The following is a 23,628-nucleotide window of genomic DNA, read 5'->3' as shown; positions in this document are numbered from 1 at the left end:
CTCTGATTTGTATCATCAAGCTTAATGCAAGAGATTTTGCATACATTGAAAGCGATAAAAGTGTATATTATTCGTGAAATAGGAATATATTTTACCCTGCCCACATTTTCATACAGAAAAGTAAATTTGTGCTTCACTCCTCCAGGAAAGAAGTATCAAGTTTTCTCTTCCTCTCCCTTCCCTTTCCCTGCTGAAACGGAACTGCTTACTTGAGGGGTAATGTTGGGAGAAAAAACTGATTCTGCTGAACTCAGCCCCTGTTGGTTTTGTCCGAGTCAACTTGGCAGCTGGAAGCCTGGGTTCTGTGCTGCTCTCTGCCCTCGCTTATGCAGGTAGGGGCTCTGCTACAAACCAGTCAGCCCTGATTAATGTACAAGATTAAGAGTTAACTTATCTGATCACAGATCAGAAGCCATTCTCTCCAATACATCTTTTCAGATAGAAAGTTAAAATTTTTAGTTCTCAAATTCAGAAGGAAACAAAAGTCAGTGTTACTTATTGGCTATGTTCTTGAAATGCTCAGTTTTCTGGCATTGGCAAAGTCCATTTCTTTAAGCATTCTGAAAAACTGTTAGGCAACTCCGAGCAAAAAGTTCAATAAATTGTCTGAGGTTAGGAAAAAGTGACAGAAACACTGTACTTTTATAAAAATATAAGCATAAATATCAAGAATATTTAGGTAAAAGATACAAATATAAAGTATAAGAAAAGGTGATTTTCTTCAGTATCATTTTCAATACCAGGTATCTTAATTCATCAAGAATTGATATGTAGAATTTATTATGCAAAATTAATCAAATCTTTGATGATTCATTTTATTATGGAAGAAAAACAACTATATTTTAAGTTGATCATTTTACCACAATCCATTTATTTTAGGTTTTTGTTATTGTTCTTTAAATGTTTCACTATAATCATCATACTCTTAAATTTTTATTTTCCTTCTACCAGCTCAAACTTTGTGTGTGCATGTGTGACAAATGTGTGTTAAGTATGTATATGTGTTTGTGCACACATGCATATATATAATAAGTACTAGCATTACATGCCCTGTTATATGGAGTGGCTTTGATTTTATACTGTCTAGAAGCAGAACTAAAAGCCAAGTAATTGTACCCACGTAACAAACATTTCCTTCCTCATACTGTGAAAACTATTGTTCCTCTTAGCCCTCAAGAACAAAATTTTAGTATTTCTTCATATGCATTTACTTGTAAAATGTATGTACATGTACACACATAAATGCATAGTCACATCCTCTCATTTCATGTGCACACACGTACAAATCTAGGGAATCTTCGCTCCCTTTCTCTGGCAAGGAGGCATCTAAAGGCACAAACAACTGTGAGAAAACGTCCATTAAAAGCTGATTGCAAATAATAATTTCCTTTTCAAATGAAGATTTACACATACAAATGTAAAGGCTTAATCTATAGTTTCTTGATCAACTGTAGTTTAAAATGTCAAACTTGTTAAAATTAAAATATGTCGTCTGGACTTCTAATTTTTCTGCCTGGGTGATCCACAACCTCACCAACTACATTCAACACTGAGCTCTCACATCTATCTATTTTCAGAACTCTATATCTTGCTGTCTGCTGGACATCTCTAACATGTCTAAAATTGAATATCCAAAATCAACATGCCACAAAATGGGCTTAGTATCTTTTTCCTCCTACTTGGTCACTCTCTCCTGTTCCCTGTCTCAGTAAGGGTTCCTCCACTCAAATCAGAAACACTTTTATTCTCAATACTTTCTTCTTTCTACTTCACCCTTTTCATCATGTCCTACTAGCTATCAAACTTTAATGTCCTAAAGAATTTTGTCTTTATATAGACCATCAGTTCTTACTAGATTTTGACAGCAGTTTCTTGATTTATCTCATTTATTCTTCCTGTAGCTCCTACCCATCCACTTTCCACTCTAATATACAAGTCATCTTTCTAATATACAAATCACATCATAACTCTCCAAGAATCGTAGTGAGCATCCCATTAGTGATATCACCCTAAAGCAGACAGATTAGATAATTTGGTGACTTAAGGACATGAAGACTCTTGGTTTCCTATTTGGTGATTTTCAGATTATACCGCAATGTGAAGTCCTAAAACAAGAGAGGAGAAGGAAGATTAGTATATGAAATATTCTTACAATGCATGTTTTGGTTTAAAAATGAAAACTGGATGCTGCCTTTCTCTGTTTAGTGGAAAGAGGCGTTAGTTGAGGTTCTCCTGAGTCAGCAGTTGTGCAATATTGTCCTGACAAATTCAAGCCCCAGTTTCTGCAACAGTGCTGTAATTTTCGCTTTTATCTTCACTTCACCAAAAAAAACTGCTACTTCATTCAACTTCACATGTCATAATTGCTGGAAGAAAGGAGGCCTAGGAACTCTCTTTCCTAACATCCTGTGCTTTTCTTGCAAAGCAGCATTCAGAGGGCAAATATGCTGAGGCTGGGTCCTGCAACAGTCACTCTTCCAACATGAAGCTGCTCTGAGCAGCAGAATGAGGCAGAGGAAGCAGGTTAGTGAGAGGACACCAACATCCTTGTCCCCAGTCAGGCTTCTTGCAGTTTCAGCAAACTGCAAGTTCTACCAACAGCGAAGACTACACATCCTATTTCTTGTTTAACTATGGCCTAATAGTTTATTCTCCAACACCAATATCCATTGATCTTTTATTCCAGTGCCCACCAAGGGTGAAAGTCAAATATTATATGCTAACCCCAGTGATTTAAGGTTTTCTATCCAACTCATGCAGCATGCCTTAGATACATTTCAACCCTGACTGCTGCTTTATTCTTCTTTGCCCCGATCTTGTGAAATAATTTCTGTACGCCATCACTTTTAATCTGCCTGTTTAAGAATGTGCATCTATGCATTTATTTGATCATTTTCTTCATTGTTTTTCACCAAATAACTTATAGGAAGAGAGGAATTACTAGTGCATGACTTTGTTCTTATTGAAAATTCTATACTACTGTTACAAATACCTTCTGTGAGCCCCTTGTATTTACCAATTGTTTTCCTTTTATTTGCTACACGATGCACCCAATATTCAGTCCTGGGTAAAGTCACGAATACTTCTCTAGATTTCCATGGACCCAAGGCATGTTTACTTGACTATTTTAACTTTTAAAAAATTTTATGTCTATGTATGTTTTATTTTTCTAAAATAAATTGGATTTCTAGTATAAACCAGATTATTTAAAAAATTAACATGTGCAGCAAGTAATTCCACATCTCTTATGTAAATGCCTCACCTCATTGCTAAGTATTGTTTTATTACTTACATCTGTCTCTCCTGAAAGCTGTAGCTTACTGTGTCTCTAACATTCCCCTTCTCCTGTGCCAGGATTAAGGCAGTGGTCTTTCAGGAGGGGAGCCAGGGGAATAAGAGAAATGGGACAGAGTTAGATTGAGGGTTAGGGATTCTCTTCATGTATTCATTTGCTGATGGACACTTGAGTCATTAATACATCATGGCTATTGTGATGCCACTGCACTGAATATGGAGAAGCATGTATCTCTGGAATCTCAATTAAAGCTCTTTTGGATATACAGAACTTTCACACAGTTTCCACAGTGGCTCCACCAACTGTGCACAACTCTTTCATCTTCTCCACTGCCTTGGAAATACTAATCTTTTGTTTTTATTTTTGTTAAAAGCCATTGTAACAGATATGAAGAGACTTTCATTGTGGAGATGATTTGAGTTGTATCTACATGATGGCTGTTGATGACAGATGCCTTTTCATGTACCTGGGGAGGACCACTATGACTTCATTGGAACAAAGTCTATTCAAGTCCTGCCATCTCCCTTGCCTTGGTTGAAATTTCAGTATTTTCTCAAACTTCAGTTTCAAGGTAATGATCATACTGAAGAAAATTGTGAATCTAAGTTAGCTACTTTGTCTACTTAGGATAACTCACCCAGTTCCTCGGAGTGAATCTTCACTGCAGCTCACCGAACTTCTGATTTGATTTCATATGAACTGCTCTTGCTGCATCACCCTTCAACACCCTCTTCATTGTTTGGTCATAACCCTCAAGTCTCAAAGCCTTTTGTTTCCAGACACTTAGATTCTCTTCTTCACTGAGATCAGGGGGGTTTCTATGAGCTCCTTCAACTGTCATTCTCTCCAGGTCAGAGTTGTTTTCTCTTCTCTTATCCATTTAAATCTTCAAAGGACACACTGACCTCTGACAATATTGTACCTTTGCTTGTATGCTTAGCACCACCTAACCCTACCACTTTCAGTTTGTTGCTGAATTGGGTTTCAGTCACAACTGTACATTGACTTTTTGATACACCAACAAGAAAAGCATACATGTAAATATTTTGGAGTGTGTGTGTGTGTGTGTGTGTGTATATATATATATATGAATGAAGGAGTGGATATCATTCTTGCCCCTTGCCTACCATCTCTTTGTGCACCATAGATATTTGAGGAACAGCATGAAAGTGTGCCCTGCTCCCCATTAGCTGATGTTCCTGAACAGAACTTTCAGTTCAGGGTTTCAGCTCGACAGTATTGGCACCAGCCAGCACTGAGGCAAAAGTTCATTGGATCCAACTCTACCCATTCTTCTCAGTCATATTTTCTGGACTAGGATGAGGCAATAAATTGTAGGCAGAAAGGGGTAATCTAGGAGGAATGTTGTCACCATTAGCGAAGTCTGAGCTGTAGATAGTGCCAAGATAAACCATGTTTAGTGTCTTGGCCATAGATTTATCACAAAACTTTTGCCATTTTCAAGACTCTTGAGGGTGGGGTTGGTGAATTTTTAATTTATTTATTTACGTTTAAAATTAAACAAATCACTGATATAAGTATATGTGGTTACATTAATTACATACATTGAGGTTTTTCTTCAAAGTGTATTTAAGAAACTCTAATTCTTTTTTTTTTAAATTCTTTTATTGGTACATTTTAGGTACACAATACATTTACATTTATTATTGTGTGTTTGTACCTGTACATGATGTATCTTGGTTCTTATTTTTTCCCCATTTCCTGTGCGCCCTTCACCACCTCCACCCTTCCCTATTTACATAGATTTTGTTTCCATTTTTTCCTTTTCTCATAATTTTTCCTTTCCCTTCTTTCCTTTCCCCTTCCCCTCCCATCACCCCTACACTGTTGGAGCTTTTCCTATTTCAAATTATCAATTATTCATTTAATCCTTATTTACACTTTCAGTTTCTCACACTAGAGAAACTATTTGGTATTATACATGTGAGCCCTATTTATTTCACTTAAGAGTATGGCCTCAATATGCATCCATTTAGCTATAAATGTCTCTAGTTTCTCATTGTTTATGGCTGAGTAGTACTCCATTTAATAAAAAAACACATCTTTATCCAGTTTCCAGTTGATGGGCACTTGGGCTGTTTCCCAGCTTTAGCTATTACAAACTGTGCAGCTGTAAACATGGGTGCACATATATCACTGTAGTAGGATTCTTTTAATTCTTTGGGGAAGATACCCAGCAGGGGGATAGCTGGGTCAAATGGGACCCCTAGCCCTAGTTCTTTGAGGTATCTCCATACTGATTTCCACAGTGGTTCCACCAGTCTGCACTCCCACCAACAATGGAGAAGGGTTCCTTTCTCCCCACACCCCGCCAGCATTTGTTATTGGTTGATTTCTTGATAGCAGCCATTCTTTCTGGGGTGAGGTGGAATCTCAGTGTTGTTTTCATCTGCATCTCTCGAATGACCAGTGATGTTGAACATTTTTTCATATATTTATTTGCTGCTTTTACTTCTTTGTCTGAGAAATGTCTGTTCATTTCAGATGCTCATTTTTGAATTGGGTCTTTGAATTTGGGGGGTCTGATTTTTTCAATTCTTTATATATTCTAGTTAGTAGACCTTTATCTGAGGTACAGCTGCTAAAATTTTTTTCCCAGATTGTAGGTTGTCTCTTAGCTCCGTTGGTAGTTTCTCTTGTCAGTGCAGAAGCTTTTTAAAAAGATGAGATCCCTGTTGTTGATTCTTTGTGCTAGTTCCCATGCTACTGAGGTTTTGTTCATAAAGTCTTTTCCTATGCCAGTGTCAAGAGTTCTGCCTAACTTATCTTCCAGCAAGTTTAGTGAAGAAATTCTAATTCTTAATAATTTTACTTAAGTAGGAATATATGAATAGCTCTTAAGAAAAAGAATCTTAAGAAATCAAGGAAAACTGGGAGATTGTTTTATATGTGTGCAACATTTCCTTTGTAGTTTAAATTTTATAAAGAAAAGGTACTGTGTTTTATATGTGTTTAATTTAAACATTCCTGAACTGCAGAAATTATCTACAACGTTGATCTATATCCTATCCCTGGAAATAAAACCAAGTTAGTTTTCTTTTTTTCACAAAGAGCAAAGGTTTCAGAATCAAGTTTGTCTTCAAGCAGCAGCAAGAGCTTGCTGACAAGATATTTTGGAACAACTTGCTATTAGGAAGGAAGTCTGAGTGGGAGGATGAGAAATAGCTCATGCCCATATGACACATTCGAGTTGTGAATGTGTTAGAAGCCCATGAGGTAGAACATAAAAGAGTTTAACAATTTATCTTAGTGACATGAAGGACCTTATTCTAATCGTTTGTTTTTAAAGCTCTATTCTGATTCACATTTTCTTTCCCTTTCTATTTTGCTTTCACTTACTTCAATCAGCTCAAATCCTGATGGTTATGAAAATTACAATTTATAACCTCATGAGGAAATGTAGAACCTGTCAAAATATCTTGGATAAACTGCATGGACTTTCATGTCAAAGCTATTTGTCCTTTTTACACTAGACCAATATGCCAAAATCATCGCTGCATGAAAAATATTAGTGAATTTTGTCCTCTTTTTATCTAATAATAATTTATGCTTTTAGAGTTACTTTACAACTATCATATTGGCTTTCTCTGCAAACTTCTCTGCATTCCACAGAAATTGGTAGCAAAAAGACACTGTCAAATTATTATCTTAGAACAAAAGATAATCAAGTGATTCTTTTCCGACAATACAGTACACAGAAATGGGAAATCCATCCAATAATTTGTTCAACAAATTGAGCTTCTGTAATCTTCAAAACTCTTTGACAGGTGCCTGAGAAATTCAAAGATGAAGATCATGACATTCCTGCTCTTGAGGAGTTTGTAGTCTACCTTGGTGGAAAAAAATCTATAAAATCGCAGTTTCATCCCCCTAGATTTCCAGCACACACACTTTACTACCAAATAGGCTCTGTCCTTTGAGTTCCATTAGTCTAAATCTTTCTAACGAACAAATTTTATCAATCATGTATTTATTTACACAAATCATTGCACAGTGTAAGATTTTTGTGTTCCATTAGGGAAGGAATAATACCTTATCGTTGGCTCTCTTGAAATACATTGGATGGATTAGTAATAGAGTATGAAAGTTCCGAGACATGTTTCACCAGGCAGTTTGGAGGATATTCCAGATGAGTGGTGTTTTTAGTTAACAGTTGTGGGAAAAAAGAACGTGGAAGATAACTTCCACCCGGAGGCCACACTGGCATGTTTATTGGGAGGCAGCAAATTAATTATAGATGAATTATTATCTTTTGATTTGGAACATTAAGATGTTTACTGCACTAAGTTTTAAATTTTAAATTGCCAAATGAGCCAATGAAAAAGAAGATATTCATGATCTATTTTTAATTTCATCATACAGATTAAAACATTAGCATTTTAAAAAATTATGCTACTTGTTTGAGGTACATGTTTATTCTATCTCAAACCTTCGTAGAATAAAACAACCACTGGTTTATTTTGTTTCTGATGTGGCACGTCATGAATTCAGGCAGAGTACAGCAAATACAAGTTTTCTCTTTGACCCATTGCCTTTGCCATGCAGGGTCGAGCACACAGCTGGAGAAGGCTGTGATGGTTTGTGCTGCACTGATTCTGCAAGGTCAGCTGAATTTCAGGTTGTTCTCCACTCTGTTGCAGGCATTGCCTGGTGGGATGGTGGGATGAGGTGCTGGGACAGCAGGGAGCCTGCTGGTCACCTCTGATTCTCCATTTGGCTTCTCCATGTGGACTTTGGGTGTTTCACAGGCAGAATTATCCCAAGGCAGTGATAGAGGCAATATCCAGGCAACTTCAGTAGATGCGCCATTCCAGAGTGAGGTGGCTTTGGGCTGTGAGCTGAGGCCACTGGTCCAGAGCAGTTCGGATCCTGCTTGGCGCTGGGCATGCCAGTTCTCGGACCAAGGCCACTTGTGCTTCCAGGAGGGTTGGTTACCTGTGACTCCTAAATCCGCTCTCCAGTCCTTGGCTCCACCTCTGATTCACCCTTTCTTTTCCATAGGAAACGACCCATGTTTGCCGCCAATTAACTTGATCAGCCTGGTTTGGGCTCATAGCAAGTTGGGAAAATCTGTGATAATTTCTATTGAAAATTTTTATTTCAAATGAGATTTTATTTTATTTCAGAAAACTTTGGGGGGGAAATTGAGTCCCATTTAATATAATTTCTTAGCGTTTCCACCAATACAAAGTCTTAAAAGTAGGTGTCTAAAGACACGATAGCTTTCTGCAGGTGTCATTGAAGGTTACTCTACCAGACAAAAGCATACATACAAACCTTTTAAAAACAGGTGACTATCCTGGCCTGTGAATCAAGGTGCTGTAACATAAGGACTCTTGCATTCAAACAAACCCTCTGGCAGAATACATATGAGAGGTGAGAAAACAAAATTTTCTTTCTTTCTTTCTTTCTTTCTTTCTTTCTTTCTTTCTTTCTTTCTTTCTTTCTTTCTTTCTTTCTTTCCTTTCTGGAGAGGGTCTGTCACTAATGCTATCTATGGTCTCAGCAGCAGGTTAAAATTGTATTCTTCACTCCATCTTTAAATTAATATTTTTTTACTCATAGGTCCTTGGATTTCATCCTTATCCTTTTTTACTTTGAGCACCTGATTCTAGATAGAACAACTGTCAGTCTCAATACAGTCCTTCTAAGTGGTGCTAAAAATCTATGCTCATCCTTCTTAATCTTCTCTCTCATTTCTCACATTTTATTACATGCAATTAGAAGAAAGCAGCTAGCACTTGACATCATTCTCTTCAGCCACCTTAGCTACCTTTCTGTTTGCCACGTTACTGTCAGAAAGGCTGGCGTGTCAATAAGGAAGGAGACCGAGACACAGGTGGTGGAGGAATGAGAATGTACTGGGAACTACCTTCAGCTGCGCCTCTTGCTCCTTGTTCCTCTTGTCCCTGACTGATGAGGACCCCTGGAGTGCAATGACAGCACTTAGCTTCCTTTCTCCAGAGTGCTTGTAGCCTCACTTTCAGTGGGCAAGAACCTAGGCTCCCATAGGCAGTGGGCTTTGGAAAAACAGCTTAACCAAGATGACCACAGAATGATTCATAACCATGTTCCGGGAAGAAAATATCAGAATTACAAAAACATATAAAGAAGCAGAACAAAAATCACCCAAAGCTCAGAGGTAAATATTATGGATGTTTAAGCATATTTTATCTTTTTTTTCTCTGAAAACTTCTATTTTGTGATAGAGGATTTGCAATCTGCATTGACTTATGAAGTATACCATAATGATACAGGAGGGGCTGGGTTAATTAGATTGCTTAACTAGTTTTGAATACCAGATTTGTCCCTAAGTTACCATATGATCTTTAGGGAAACTAACAAAAACCTCTTCCCACTTTATATAAATTGAGAATTAAAAATAGTGCTTATCATAGGCATGATGGTTTATGCCTGTAAACCCAGCAGTTAAGAAGGCTGAGACAGGAGTGTCACTGAGAGTTCAAGGCAAGCCTGAACTACACAGGGACCCTGTGTCAAAAATAAATAGCCAAAGTATAGAACTTACCTACTGTAGGTAGAATGTGGCCTCCTAAAGATGTTCACATCCTAGTCTTCAGAACCTATGGGGATTAGGTTTCATGGTAAGGGTGAATTCAGGTTAAAGATGGAATGAAGTTTGACAATCAGTTAACCATGAGATGGGGGACTTTATCCTGGATTATCCAGGTGGGCTCCCTGTAATTATAAAGGTTTGAGAAGCATAAGAGGCAGGAGAAAGCACTAGAGATCTGGCATTGTGAGAAGGATGCAACCAGACTTGCTGGCTTTGAAGATAAGGAAATGGAGCTGAGGAGTGCATGTAGAAGTTAGATAAGGGAAGGCAACAGATTATTCCCCAGGGCTCACAGGTGAAACACCTTGAGTTTAGCTTAGTGAGACCAATTTTGGACTTCTACCCTCCAACACTATAAAAGAAAAAACTTGTGTTGCAGTAAGCCACTCATGTTGTGGTGTTTTGTTACAGCAGGAATGGGAAGTTAATATACTACCTCATGGGATTGCTGTGAATGTTCAATGAGATGGCACATATTTCACTACCTATATCAAATTATCATATTGTACATCTTAAATTTACATAATAAAAATTACAATTGTTCCACTATATAATATATATATGTTAAGTGACAGGTACAGATCTATCTTGATGCCTAAATATACATATCTGTCTTGATAACTTAGTAACTAATTCAATATCAGACATAAACAAAGTGACTAAATCTTCATTAAACAGAAAAAATAACAAATGATCAACATATTTGTGCCTATATATTTATAACATTTATTTTGCCTTAAGGTTAGATTCTAGGAAATGGAATTTACTGGATCAAAATGAGCTGAACATTTCCATGATCTTTCTACCTACTGCCAAATAGATTTTCAGAAAGGTCATACCAATTTACACTACTGTGGCATTGCATGAAGGGGACTTTGTCATCTTACCCATGTTAACATTGAGTATCCCACATTTAAAATCGGTTACTTGACAATTTTCATTTCGCTTTTAACTGCATTTTGACCACTTATACTATTGATGGTCACTAATTCTTATTTTATTTATTATTGGCCATTGTAAATGTTAGTTCAGTTAGGGTTATTTTCCAATTATAAGTTATTTAAAATATAAGAGAGGTCAAGAAAATGCAGGTCTTCCTAAACTTACCGGAAAAATCTGACAAATAGTGATTTTATGATATTAGCTTCAAATGCTGACATGTTTATTTTTGAAATACAATGTTAGAGCTATATTCAAAATGTCTTTCATTCTACTTTCTCTGTCTGTCCAGAGAGTGCTTCTATTTTGCATATTGTCTTGCTTATGTTTTTATGTGTTCACTCAAAACACACATGCACCAAAAATTGCTTTGTGTGATTCTTTTCTTCAAATTACCACTCTACTTGTTTTTCCAGGATGTTAGTATTTTCAGATTATTCTATGACTTATATCAGGAGGATTTTAACTCTTTTCACATCATATTTGTTGTTTAGTCATTTTAATTACACTTGTTGTTATGTTGGATTTCAACTAACAATAGCATTTATTTTAAGATCAGCTAGTTCCATTGATATTTTTGTATTCTGTAGAATTAATACACAATACAAAGATCCCATTCATATATTTGGTTAATAAAGCACCATGGTAGTAATCAATAACACTTTGAGATTTATCATTACAAATTCTTCCTTTGAATGAATTGCCATAAATATAAACAGATAGAAATTATTAAAACCTGTTTTCTTCTGATTAACTTTAGGTGGAATTCACAAAACTTAATATCTCTACAGGTCTTACATTTTAATTAATTCTCTCCTTTTCCAATATTAGTTTATCATACAGACTAAAATGATGATTCCATTAATTAATATTTATCAAAAGAAACAATTCCAGGAAAAATTATCAAATTTCAAGTAATACTTGGAGAATACGTTTTCCTGAGCTGTTAAAAGCAAGGGGGTACAATATGTGTCTTTCAGTGGTAAACTTCCCTTATATGAATGGAAAGGTGTTAAAATCCATTCAGCATGAATTAAAGATGTTATATTTGCATAGGAAACAAAATTAATGAGATAGATCTAAATTATAAAAATGGATTCTTAATATACATAGGCAATAGCTTATGAAAAGAAACTTCATTTAGAAATTTTTACTTAAAATAAAAGGCTTCCTTTAAGAATGACTTGAAATTAATACATAATCTGAAAGTATTTCCACTAAACCTGTAATATGTAGCCAATCAATAGATAAAAATCTAGGAACCACTTAGAGAAAACCCTGTTGAGTTTTCGTTAGATCCAAACTACCACAGAAAAAGGATTAAAAGTGAAGAGTATTTTTTTGGATGTGTATGTAAAAGATATTTTTCAGCTCACAAAAACCATGAATATATGATCATTTGTAGACTAAGTAGAACAATATATACTTTTTAAACTTCTCCTAGAAAAATAAGTACAATCTGCAGTACTTATGTTTAGGTATGTTTAAAAAAACAGCAGACAGTGTTACTAAGGATATATTACCATGATTGAAAATAGGTATTAAAATTTTTAAATACATGCCTCTGAACATAATAAAACAATAAAGAACTGGCACGTCTAATGCTATCAAGATATCAAGAGATCTTTAACCCAAGATTTGACATACACAGAATAAAAATGAAAAGGTTAACTACTAAATATTTCTTTTAGTGGCTATTACCATGGGGAATATTTCATTAAAATATACGTGAGCTTTCAGTTCATTTCAACAAAGCAAACAACCAGGCACACATATGTCCATATTTCTTAAGTGGATGATAAATATAAGAAACTAAAATGTGTTTTTGGTAAACTCTGTTAAGAAAGCGCAGCAGCTCCTCAAATGTCTGCAGAAATCACAGGGTGCGAGGCCAGACCAGCTGCCCTGAGGGAGCCAGAAGGATAGGAAAGCCAAGAGCATGGGGCAGTGCTGCTGGCCTCTCAGCCTCAAGTAGGTACACAAGAAGTTCAGCAGGGCACATGAGAAGGTACTGCAAAAATTGCGGAAAACCATAGAAACCAAAGATAAGCAATTTGAACAAAGTGCCAGTAACTTCTACCAACAACAGCCAGAAGTCCACAAATGTGCAAGCACTTCCTTGGTGTATTCAGAGTGATCCCAGGAAGTTCAGAGTATATCAAAGACCCTGCAGGAGACCTACAGCAGTGAGTGAGATGGGCGTGCGGAGCTGAGGCCATCATAGGGAATAATGATCACCTTTGGAACAACTATGAAGAGGAATTGTCTGACCAGAACTTGAGGGCTATGGAAAACTATGTAGCCCTGCTCAGCAAGATTAAGGAAAGAATTGCAAAGGAGGGTCCAAAACTTGTGGACTCTGACAGTGCCTAACACCTCCCAGAGGCAGTGCAGAAAGCTAAGATAAAACTCGGAGCCAAGACTGCCAAGGCAGAAGATGAGTCCACCAAATTCCAGCTTGCAGTCGAAGATCTGAACGCGAGCTGCTATTCTGTATTATAGTCCTTTTGGCTGTCATGTGACCATCCCCAGAAATGTATCCCACTTCAGGGATGTCTTCTACAGAGAGATGAGCAAGCTGAACCGCCTCTAGGAGGTGTTGAGGAAGCCGGAGAAGCAGCATTCCCACAGAGTCTTTGTGGTGAAGGGATGGCCAAGCAGCAGCAGGTGCACGGTGGGCATCTCTCCCCCAGTTTGAACATCTGCCAACTCCGGCCCTCTTACCTTACCTCCCAGTCCCTCTGCACTTTCCTGGATGAGTGAGAGTGAATCTCAGCAACTGAACAACAGCCCACATCCAATGCAGATGGTTCCCCTGAAGAAGATGATTCTGAGATTAAGAAGAGTTCTTAAAAGATGGGAGAATTGAGGAGGAGGGGTCTAAAACAAGTTCCTCCCGACGGGAGAGCTTCTGTGAGTCTGCAAACTAAACTCAGTCCGAGCCCTCTCCTACCACTGAGGGGAACAAGGCCCAGGCAGAAGTTCTCCTTTGCTCCCCGGCTCTATAGCTCACCCTTCAGAGCGGTCTTCCTCTCTCCCGGAAATAATGCTGCCAACCCACACTCAAAGGAAGGATCTGAACACGAGAGCTGCTATCCAGTGCCCTCCTCTTCCTCCTAAAGCTCCCCCAAGCCCCAGGACCCACTTGGGGACTGGAACTCTAGTCCTGGCCCTCCGTCGAAGCCTCTCCTATCCACAACCACCCGAGAAGCCCCCTAGATCTCCTGAGGCCGGAGGAAAGGACCCCCCCCCCCAAGAGAACCCGGAAGAACTCAGCACTTTCCCCAGCTCGCACACTCCTCAGGCGTTTCGGAGCCTGGAGATTTGAAGATGGAAGATGAAGAGAGCAATAAGCCGATCTCAGATGACTCTACTAAAGGCCACGGAGGCCAGCGTCAAGTCTCTGTGGTTCCAGGACAAAATGATGTCACAGCACCTGAGCCTCAAGAAGATGAATCTGTGAATCAAAATACACGACTCTGGAAAGAAAATGCCAAGATCTCCCCTACAGGAATCTCCCCTGAGGAGCTTCTCAGCCAGAGCGAATACGTCCAAGGGACATACAGCCAGCATTCTCTTCCGGGTTTTCAGGGGGTACAGATGCTGGTCAGCTCTAAAGACCTGGCATTAGTGGAGGCTGAGGAGCAGCCCTATGGGATGGAGGGAGAAAGAGAGGGAAGCTTGGAGTGGAAACTGTTAGACTCAGGGAATATTTGAATTCGGGTTTTAGCATTGTGAGAAGAATAAGTCTTTATGTAATAAAATGGGCTATCATGACTATAAAAAGCAAAAATATCTGTAGACACATACACCTATACACACACAGGCACAAAACCACACCTACTCAGAAGATAGTGACTTACTGCTCACTTTGTAAGACTGAAAGCCAGAGAGCATATTTCAAGATTGCTAAATAAAGTATGGTTTTGACAAAAGAAAGAATAGAAAAGAAAAGAAAGAAAAGACAAGAAGAAAAAAGAAAGTGCAGCAGCCTACCTTATCCATTCTGATTTTAAATCAGTGCCCTACAGGTCTGTTTCAACCAGCTCTGTTGGAAATTGGAGAGAAGCACAGCGGAGACTAGACTCCGATTCTATTGCTTTCTTCCAAACGACTTATCAATTTAATGTACTGGGCAAATAATTCTGACAAGCGGTTCTCTCCTTTTGAAGATGCCTAGGAGCTATAAAAGGATAATTTGCCTTTTGCTTTTTTACTCATGTAAATGAGAAAGGTCACAGTTTCAATAGAAGCAGGACATTATTTGGGGAAATAGTTTCAGGAAAGAAAACATGAGAAATAAGACTATTTGTAAGCTATAGCTTTCTATAATCCAGTGTAAATATATATTGACATTGGGATAGCTACACTTGAATCTGAGAATGCTCTCTGCTGTTTCATGATGATGAATTTTTTTCTTGGTTTTTTTCCCCCGGCAGAATTACAGTACATGGCATGGCAGACTATGTTTAGAAACCTGACCTAATGATCTCTTTCATCCACTCCTTTTCCAACAGCCCACCCTAATGGAAGGACCTTTCCCAAGTGCCCTGGGAAGAACGCTCCTTGGGAAGTTCTTCAGAAGGCTATTTAGAGAGCAATGGGGACTGAAATAGTTTCTGAGGCAATGCATTGGTTTCTTGAGGGTGGGACTGTCTGGGCCTCTCTGGACAGATTCTTCCATTGATAGCTCTTTGTCCTCTCTGTTTTTGAGCCCGTGGAAGCTTTATTTTTTTCCATTTGATGTATCTACTATTTTTTTCTTCTTTTACAAAAAAAAAATGTTTCACATGAAATGGCTGTTTACAGCAACAACTTTGAAAAAGAAAGTAACAAAGCAAAGGTGAAAGAAAGGGCTAGCAGATGTGATTGGAACTCAAAATGCATAGTGATTTTAGGAGACACAAGACATGCTAGAGATAGTCTCCCCACTGCCTCTTGTTAGCAGCTCTTGACCTGTACAAAGATGAAGGTATACTTTACTTTGAATAAATTCATATTTTTATGATTAGCCCATCTGGCAGAGATTTATAAGAAGGAGGTCTGAATTTTTAACTATCCTGGTAACCTATATTTTATTCATTTCTAATGTTTTTAGTCTCTAATGCAGGAACAAATATCTCTCAAAAGAGCACAATTCTAAAGGTAATGGATTTTAGATCTGAGGGTGAAGTGTTTTCATTTTGTTCCTTTTTCCATGTCAATAGTCATTTCGTCTGTTTTTTGTTGTGATATTTAAAAAATAAACTTTAGTTTTCAATTTTAAGAGAAATTTTTCCATTGAGTCTTTCCTAAGGCTTCTCATAAGCATCTAGCGCTCCAGGCCTTGCAACAAATCATGAAAATAACATGCAGAAAGTGCATAACTTGGTGAGACTAATACAGACACTCTACCACCCAACCCATTGTAGCCCTAATTTCAGAACCAATGATGTGAAATGGCTTGTTGATTGAGACCCTAATGGCCATTTCATGTATTTTCCATTAGAGAGACAGGGATCTTCTAGGTCAAATGTTATCTAAGGAAAAGTAGGAGTGGTTCAAAGGACAAGCTGGGCTCCTGACTAATTGCCCCAGTAAGACACTGTGCAGCCCTGGTATTGGAGAGCTAAATTGGCATGCTGTACATTCTTGTTGGAATTAGAAGATGACTGGGGAAATACGAGAATACTTGTATAAAAAGTTAGGAGGTAATCTCGTTATAAGTTTTTCAAACTTCCCCACTGAATGTTTGTTCCAAACCTTATTTAAATAGCATGTTACAGCAATTCCTCATTTACATGGTGTGTCAAAGTGTTATAATTTCCACATTTCTAGACTCCCAGGTCCAAGACAGCATTGCATAATGAAGGGAAGGGATACAAGATTTCTAGGAACGAATTTCAGTGTAAATAATAATCAGATAATCTATCAACCTTCCAATGACAATGAGGAATCTATGATGTATTCTTCATTATATGCTCAATGTTTTTGCCCTCTATGGATTCAGGCACTTTCAATAAACATGGAAAAGAGATTCATTATACTGTGGAGCATTTTTTTAAATTCTGTTACTTTTTTTTTCATTTGCGTTCTATCACAAAATTCATCTTAGCATAGGAATAGTTTCTCATTGGGGAGTTTATCTGCCAAAATGTTATTGCTATAGGAAATGTATGTCACAGTGGATTATCATTTGGCAGTGCTCAAGCCAGAACAGTGTGAGCTTTAAACTTGGTTTAAAAAATCTAATTAGTATCAACTCAAAAATAAGACCCCTAAAGAAATTTCTTTCTTGCTTTTCCTACTACAAAAGGTGATTTGTGATAAAATTGTTACTGTGTAATCACTTTTGCTATGCAAAATCAAATCTGACACATTCAGAACATATTCTTAGTCATAGGCAAATTTCCTTAAAATGTGGTTTAAAAATGGGGAAAATGAAATGAGCAGAAAAAATATTATTCCCAGTCAAAAGGAGTTGTGTGGGCACTAATGAATGAAAAATATAAGAATGTAAGGCATTTATAGTTCTATTCAAACAGCTCTTAGGTAAATTTAGAAAAGTCTTTGTTGTTCAATCAATAATAATTTATCGAGTAACTGCTATGTTACATTATTATGTTAGATAAGAGAGGAAATGCAGACTCTGAGGACACTACATATACTATGAATGAAACTCTTCCATTTCCTTTAACCGCTGTATGATCTAATCTACAGACAGATTTTTTAAAAAAGACTGGCTGTACTATTGACACATTCATATACATGTATATTTGCATGCACACACACACACACACACGCATACACACACGTATACACACACCAGCAAATATCTGTGTGGGAAAGGAAGACACAATAAAACACATGAAAACGTGCTGCTCTTTGGAATCTGACACACCTGGATGTTACTTGGAAAAAAAAAAAAAAAGCTATGCTTCAATTTCCTCACCTGGGTCTGGCAGTACTAAGGGAGTTCCTGAGTGTTCTAACGGGTTAATAAAGGCAAGGCATTTCACCCATTCCTGCCATATGAAACCAACAGGAGAGAATCATAGCTAGTTTATTTTGAGAGACTTCTTGGAGGAGAGAGTATAAAGGCAGACCTTGAGAGCATAAAGGGCTATCACTAGGAAAGGAAGGTAACACAAGAATAGAATATCATAATGAGAGAACAAGAAAGGGATCCAAGAACCAGTAGGGATTTCTATCACAGTCAAATTGTTATGGCCATCTAGTCTTCCATTTGTTATAAGTGAAAAGTATAAGTACAAAAAGAGCAATTTTAAACAGTAGAGAATACAATGTTTACTTTGAAATAAAGATTGAGCTTGGATCCATTTAAAAGAGTCTAGAGAACTTAAAATATCTTTACCAAGTAAAATACTTATTCAAGATAATGTATGAAGATAAGGAAACAATAGGAATTCAAAGTATGAACCATACTTTCAGATTTTAGAAGTATATTTTGGTTATTAAAACATTGAAAATATTTTGGTTTAATAAATCATAGAAGTAATTTAGTTAATTACACACATATTCTCTCTCTCTCTCTCTCTCTCTCTCTCTCTCTCTCTCACCAATATCTCATACTTCTGTTTGTTGATCTTTTTATTTTAGATTGGTTTTTCCACAACACATGTCTTCTTCTTTGGAGTTATTTCTTTTAGCTAAAGAGAAGGATGAGAAAATTGAGAATCTCTGTGCTATAGAATTTCACAGAATTATGTTATCTTAAAGATGGGCTTAGTCAGAGTCATTCTGAAAAAAATTCTAGAAAAATATTTTACAGAACAAGAAATCCTTTGAAAAGTTATACAATTTTTGAAAGATTATTATAAAAATTTTGTGATGACATTGGGAGGTAATAGTTCAAATTGTTTTACATTTTTATTAGTGCATGGTTACATTTCACATAAGGAGCTGATGCTTGTGCGTAACTCATCTTAATTTTTTTACTTCCTCTTCCCTTCCTTTCCTCTGTCTTGTTCTTTGTTTTGGTTCCCTTCCAATTTTGCAAATGCTTTATCTCCCCGTTTAAGAGCTACAGACACATTTTGTGTGTCTTCGTGTATATGTGTTTAACAATCTACTCTGACATCAACAAAATTAAGTGAGATCTATTTATATACACATAATAATAATATATAAAAATTGAAAAAAGAAAATACATAAAATATGTGGTTGATTAGAGGGATACAGAAATGAAAAATAATTTTACACAAGTTCCTCATAGACGAACTCTGGCTAAGCATTACCTGAGGGTTTGGGAAACTGAGTATGGTTCCCTCTTTCTGATGGATCCTTTGTTCTCTACCAATTGAATCCAAGTAAGCTAAAGACTTTATTGAGGTTCGTTATAGGCAATTTTATGAGAGGATATTTATCCTGACCTTCACCCTAAAGTTATGCCCGTGTTCATAGCGCTCCATGTTGAATTTGTGCCCTTTCTAACTGTGCTCTCTCAAATGCCAGCTCTGCCACAGAGTCTCTGACATTGCTTCGGACATTTAAAATACCTGTAAATTCCCACAGCATTCTGTTTGTACTTTTGGAATAATGTGAATATATCTTTCTCTTTTTTAGAGAACTTTGATTTTTTTTCCCACTTCTTCCTTTCCTGAAATTCTTTGAGCAAAAATTATACAAAGCAGACTTTTGACAAACATTTGTGGAGTTGTGTTGCATTGAATTTGTAGATAATTTGTAAGCAGATTGGTTTAACAATCCCTCTGCTGTATTGATAGTCCTCTTATTTTATTAGGAAGATGTTTAATTTTTGGTATGTGTGCACAAATGTAAATGAGTTCATTCTTTCATATATTAGAATTATTCATTTTCAATAATTTCTTGAGCATATGTGTGCAATTCACCAAAAACATTGTAGCAAAACACATATACTAACAAATGTCTAGCACTTTTCAATTGCCCTCTTTACATCTGTCATATAAACAGTTTAAGAATAGGAAGGTGGAAATATTTCAATTATTTTTTGTCAGCCTATTTTTCAGGATTGTTATTTTATCTGAGATAGAAATGCTAAATAAAAAGTAAATCAATGTAAAAGCAAAGTAAATGTTATCATTATCATTGTGACTGAACAAATTGTGTAATACTTTAAATGTAATAGCAACAAACTAATGAGTTAAAACAATTTCATTGATTTTTATTTCTAGCTCTTAATGTATCACTGGTCTTCTTCCTTTCATCGATCAATTTCTTTTACTGCTCCTGCTCATTCAGGGGAATTTTATCTTAGTTCGGTTACTATCACTAATAACTAAAATACATGAGTATCCTGATGACTAGCTATAATGATATCTCTAGAGTCAATGCTCATGGAACTACCATTTGTGGGAAACTGCCTTATACTTTTGCTTTCCAAATGTCATTTCTGGTGCCATGCTCTGATTGAGAGTCCATGTTTCACTCAAACAGAAGTCTATCTTGAAATTCTGATCCATTACATAATTTTCAGAAGCTGGGAGAAAGGCATTTGCATCATTTCTGTTCCCAGATCTGTTCAATATATACTTCCAGTCTGTCATGCCTGAAATTAATTTTTTACAATCTGGATCTTTACTATATGCTAAAAATTCAGTACAAAAAAGGACCTCCTTCTGCAGAGAATATGTAAGCCAGAACATCGTGTTCCATCTTTATAATGAAACACATAGTTCCAATCAAAAGGCAAATTTTCTTGTTTCAAAATGTTTAAAGAGAATAATGCTTTAAAGGATTTCAAATAGTAACTTTATAAAAGGGGAAAGATGCTTATCTTGAACTGTGTTTGACCTACTTCACATAATTTGTGCATAAGCTGCAGAAATTTTTATTTTCTTCAAGCTATTTCACTCTCTGTGCTTCATGTTTCTGAAATTGGAAAACAAATGTGAATAATTTTAGAAATATTTTCTCCCAAATCATATTCAATTCTACAAGTACTAAAAATTTAAACTACTTGTTAGTGGCTATCAGGAAGTTTTAAGCAGGAGGTAAAATGCCATTTTGACTCTTCAGTGAAGAAATTTACCTTAATCATGCTTTATTATTTTGTTTCTCGCAAAATAGATTTTTCCTCTTGACTTTAAAACTTTTCATTAGAATGCTTCTAAAAATAAATTTCAAATATTAGAAAAAGAAAATGTGATAACACGAAAAACAAAATCGTAATACCCTTTCATGTGGTCTTGGGAAAACTATCTCTAAAAGTATATTCACTTTTAAAATGAAAATAGGCTTATATGAAGATGGAATGAATTAATACATACAACGGCCCAAACACAGGACCGGATTTAGATTTTTCTTCTTGTTTTTTTCTCTTTCCTTTTTATCTTCCTCCTCTGCTTCTCCTCCTTCCTTCTACTTCCCTTTGTCCTCTACTTCTTCTCATTCTCTTTCTCCTATTCCTCCTTCCTCTTTAATTCTAAACATGAGGTATTTTTGAGCCTTCAAAACTATTTGGACCTAAGATTTAAACTCAGACTCTCACGATACCAAAGCCATACTTTTCCTTAACTTACATTCTCTGGAGGTTTTATTGAATTTTATGTAATGGACCTATCACTATCACAGACTGATGAGGACAACACAATATTTCCTACTATTTTTCCTGGCAAAAATACAGCTATGAAAGAAGTTTTCCTCTGCATTCATGATTCTATAATCATGTCGTAGAGGATAATTCTTGACCCTTATGCAAAAGCGGTGTTTCTTCTCTCTCTGGTACTGTGTACAATATAGATTTCTGACTAGTGGAGCAGCACCATATGACCAGACATGGAGCTCATAATTTAAATTAGAATTTCACTAAGGTCCATAAAATTCAGTTGATTTTAGTTTGGAAAGCAGTGATATTGTTCTTACCCTATTGCAACAAAGACTGCGTCAGCTTCTCCTCTATGGCCCTCTTTACTTCCCAATTAAATATTTGCCTCAGCTGCTCCCACTTGGGTATGAGCTACAGAATGGAAAGAGGCCAGAAATTTCAGGAAAATGAAACCCACCCTTACAGAATGGAAAAGAAGCTCTTCCCTATCCTCACTCCAGCAATACATAAGTGAAAATTTTGGCTTTGCGTGACGCTAATGTATTACACTTTAGCATTACGCATTTTGAGGGTAGCCCTCCATTATATCCTTGCACTGATTTTCTACCAACTTCAGATTCTATTTAGATTTGGATTTGGTTGCTATGCCTCTTAAATCTTTTCTGATCTCTGCTCTACTACTCCTTTTTCCTCTCCAGCTGAGCAGTGTACATTCGTCTTACAGAATTTCCCACAACTAGATTTTCCTATACCAGTGAAGGCAAATCTATTGCACGTGTGCCACAGCGGGCTGTTTGTATCATTGACAGCTATAAAAGGTTCGCCATCCCTGTCTGTGGCCTATGTTCCTGAGCATGCAGCATATTAAAAATGACATCAACTAGATTCAAGTTCGTATTTTTGGCAAGGATTCTCCCTAGATGGCCATATTATGTTCTTCTTTCACGAGACTTATGATTTCTGAGTATCTTATTTTGTGCTGTTAATTGTCACTATAATCATTACCTGGTTACCAAATGTCATTAGATATAGTTTAAATATAGTGATAGTTTTTCACTACTTTCTAAATCTGCCATTTTCTTTTCTTCATTTCAGAAAAAATAATGACCTTTCACATTGTACATCTTTCTCAATTTCATTTTCGTTTGATTGACTTTCTAAACCATAGATTTTTTGCTACTTAATTATTTTGATAATGATTTTAATTGATCTTAGTTTAATCAGTTCAATTTCTGTTTCATATTTACTGTGCTTTCTTTTTCTCACAAAAGCACAGCAAGTTTTCAAAAATCTATTTTCATAGAGGTGTTCTGTATTGAGGAAGACAGAGGTTTTTTTTCTCTTAACTTTTTTCTTCTATTTGGTTCTTTAAAATGTTACTGAATGATTGTTATTATTGTTCAGCTTTTCTTGTGGTTCTTTTGTTGATCTTTGGACATAAAATTTCATGGTATACAGATTTGAGATTTTGCGGCAAGTGTACAGTTTATAGATCCTGTTGGTGTTGAGATAAGTTTCTACTGATTCTAATGCTACAAGGAAAATTTTAAGATCCAATTACAAACTCAGGGGATGGGAGCTGTGAGGACAAGGAAAAGATTGTTCTACTTCTGCAATGCTGAAGCATTCATTCCCTCTTGTGGGCTTTAATCATAGCAGAATTATCAACATGAGGTTTTGTGGATTTGAAATTGGGGAGCACACTACCTTGAACAGATGCTTAGTTCCCTTCCTCTTCATAGTAAGAGATTCCTCCCATTTAACCAGTTTTCCACTCTAAAGCTTTAAAGTGTATGTCAGCTGAAGATGAGTTTCACTCTTATTCTTTCTTAGACTCTCAGAATTGTGTTTAGGGGTCATGCTGATTTGTGCATCTGTTTTCCCCCTTATTAATGACCATTTTAAATGCTGGAATGTTGAGGTCATCTTCTCATATTTCCTCCATTGTGCACATTCAATTCATCCAATTGAGCCCATTTCTGGGATTCCAAGATGTAGCTTCAGCGATTTTCATTCATTACACACCCAGCTTCTAGCAGCATGCCTGTCCCAAGGGCGTCTGCTTAGCGGAAGATCCCATGTTCTCTCCTATTTGGCAGCAGGTTGGAGAAATTCTTGTAAGAACTGGGAATTCGCTTGACTTCTGTCATTCTTTTAAGCAGTAGCTAAAGATGATTTTGCTCTTTAGGATATATTTGCATGGATATATTAGTGGTTTAGATTTATTTGGGTCTTCTAAGAAGACCATTGTATTTATTAATAAAAATC

At 36.5% G+C, this 23,628-nt stretch overlaps 1 long non-coding RNA gene and 1 pseudogene across 1 annotated transcript in view; one reads left to right on the top strand and one right to left on the bottom strand.

The window, feature by feature from the left end:
* LOC110348478 (uncharacterized) overlaps nt 1–23,628 on the bottom strand; it is a 68,640-nt gene that overhangs the window by 4,783 nt on the left and 40,229 nt on the right. Inside the window, exons 2-3 of the long non-coding RNA XR_015438971.1 lie at nt 9,846–9,900; nt 210–361 (exon numbers count right to left, since the gene is read on the bottom strand). This is a non-coding gene — a long non-coding RNA (uncharacterized LOC110348478). The remainder of the gene's footprint in view (nt 1–209; nt 362–9,845; nt 9,901–23,628) is intronic.
* Nucleotides 9,979–15,731, top strand: LOC147826612 (bridging integrator 2 pseudogene; annotated as a pseudogene).

This window comes from Heterocephalus glaber, unplaced genomic scaffold (assembly GCF_053883595.1).
Source record: "Heterocephalus glaber isolate CG9 unplaced genomic scaffold, H.glaber_assembly_v1.0 deba00001465, whole genome shotgun sequence".
Taxonomy (NCBI): Eukaryota; Metazoa; Chordata; class Mammalia; order Rodentia; family Bathyergidae; genus Heterocephalus; species Heterocephalus glaber.
The sequence above is the reverse complement of the archived record's forward strand: the minus strand, read 5'-3'. Positions and strand labels throughout refer to the sequence as shown.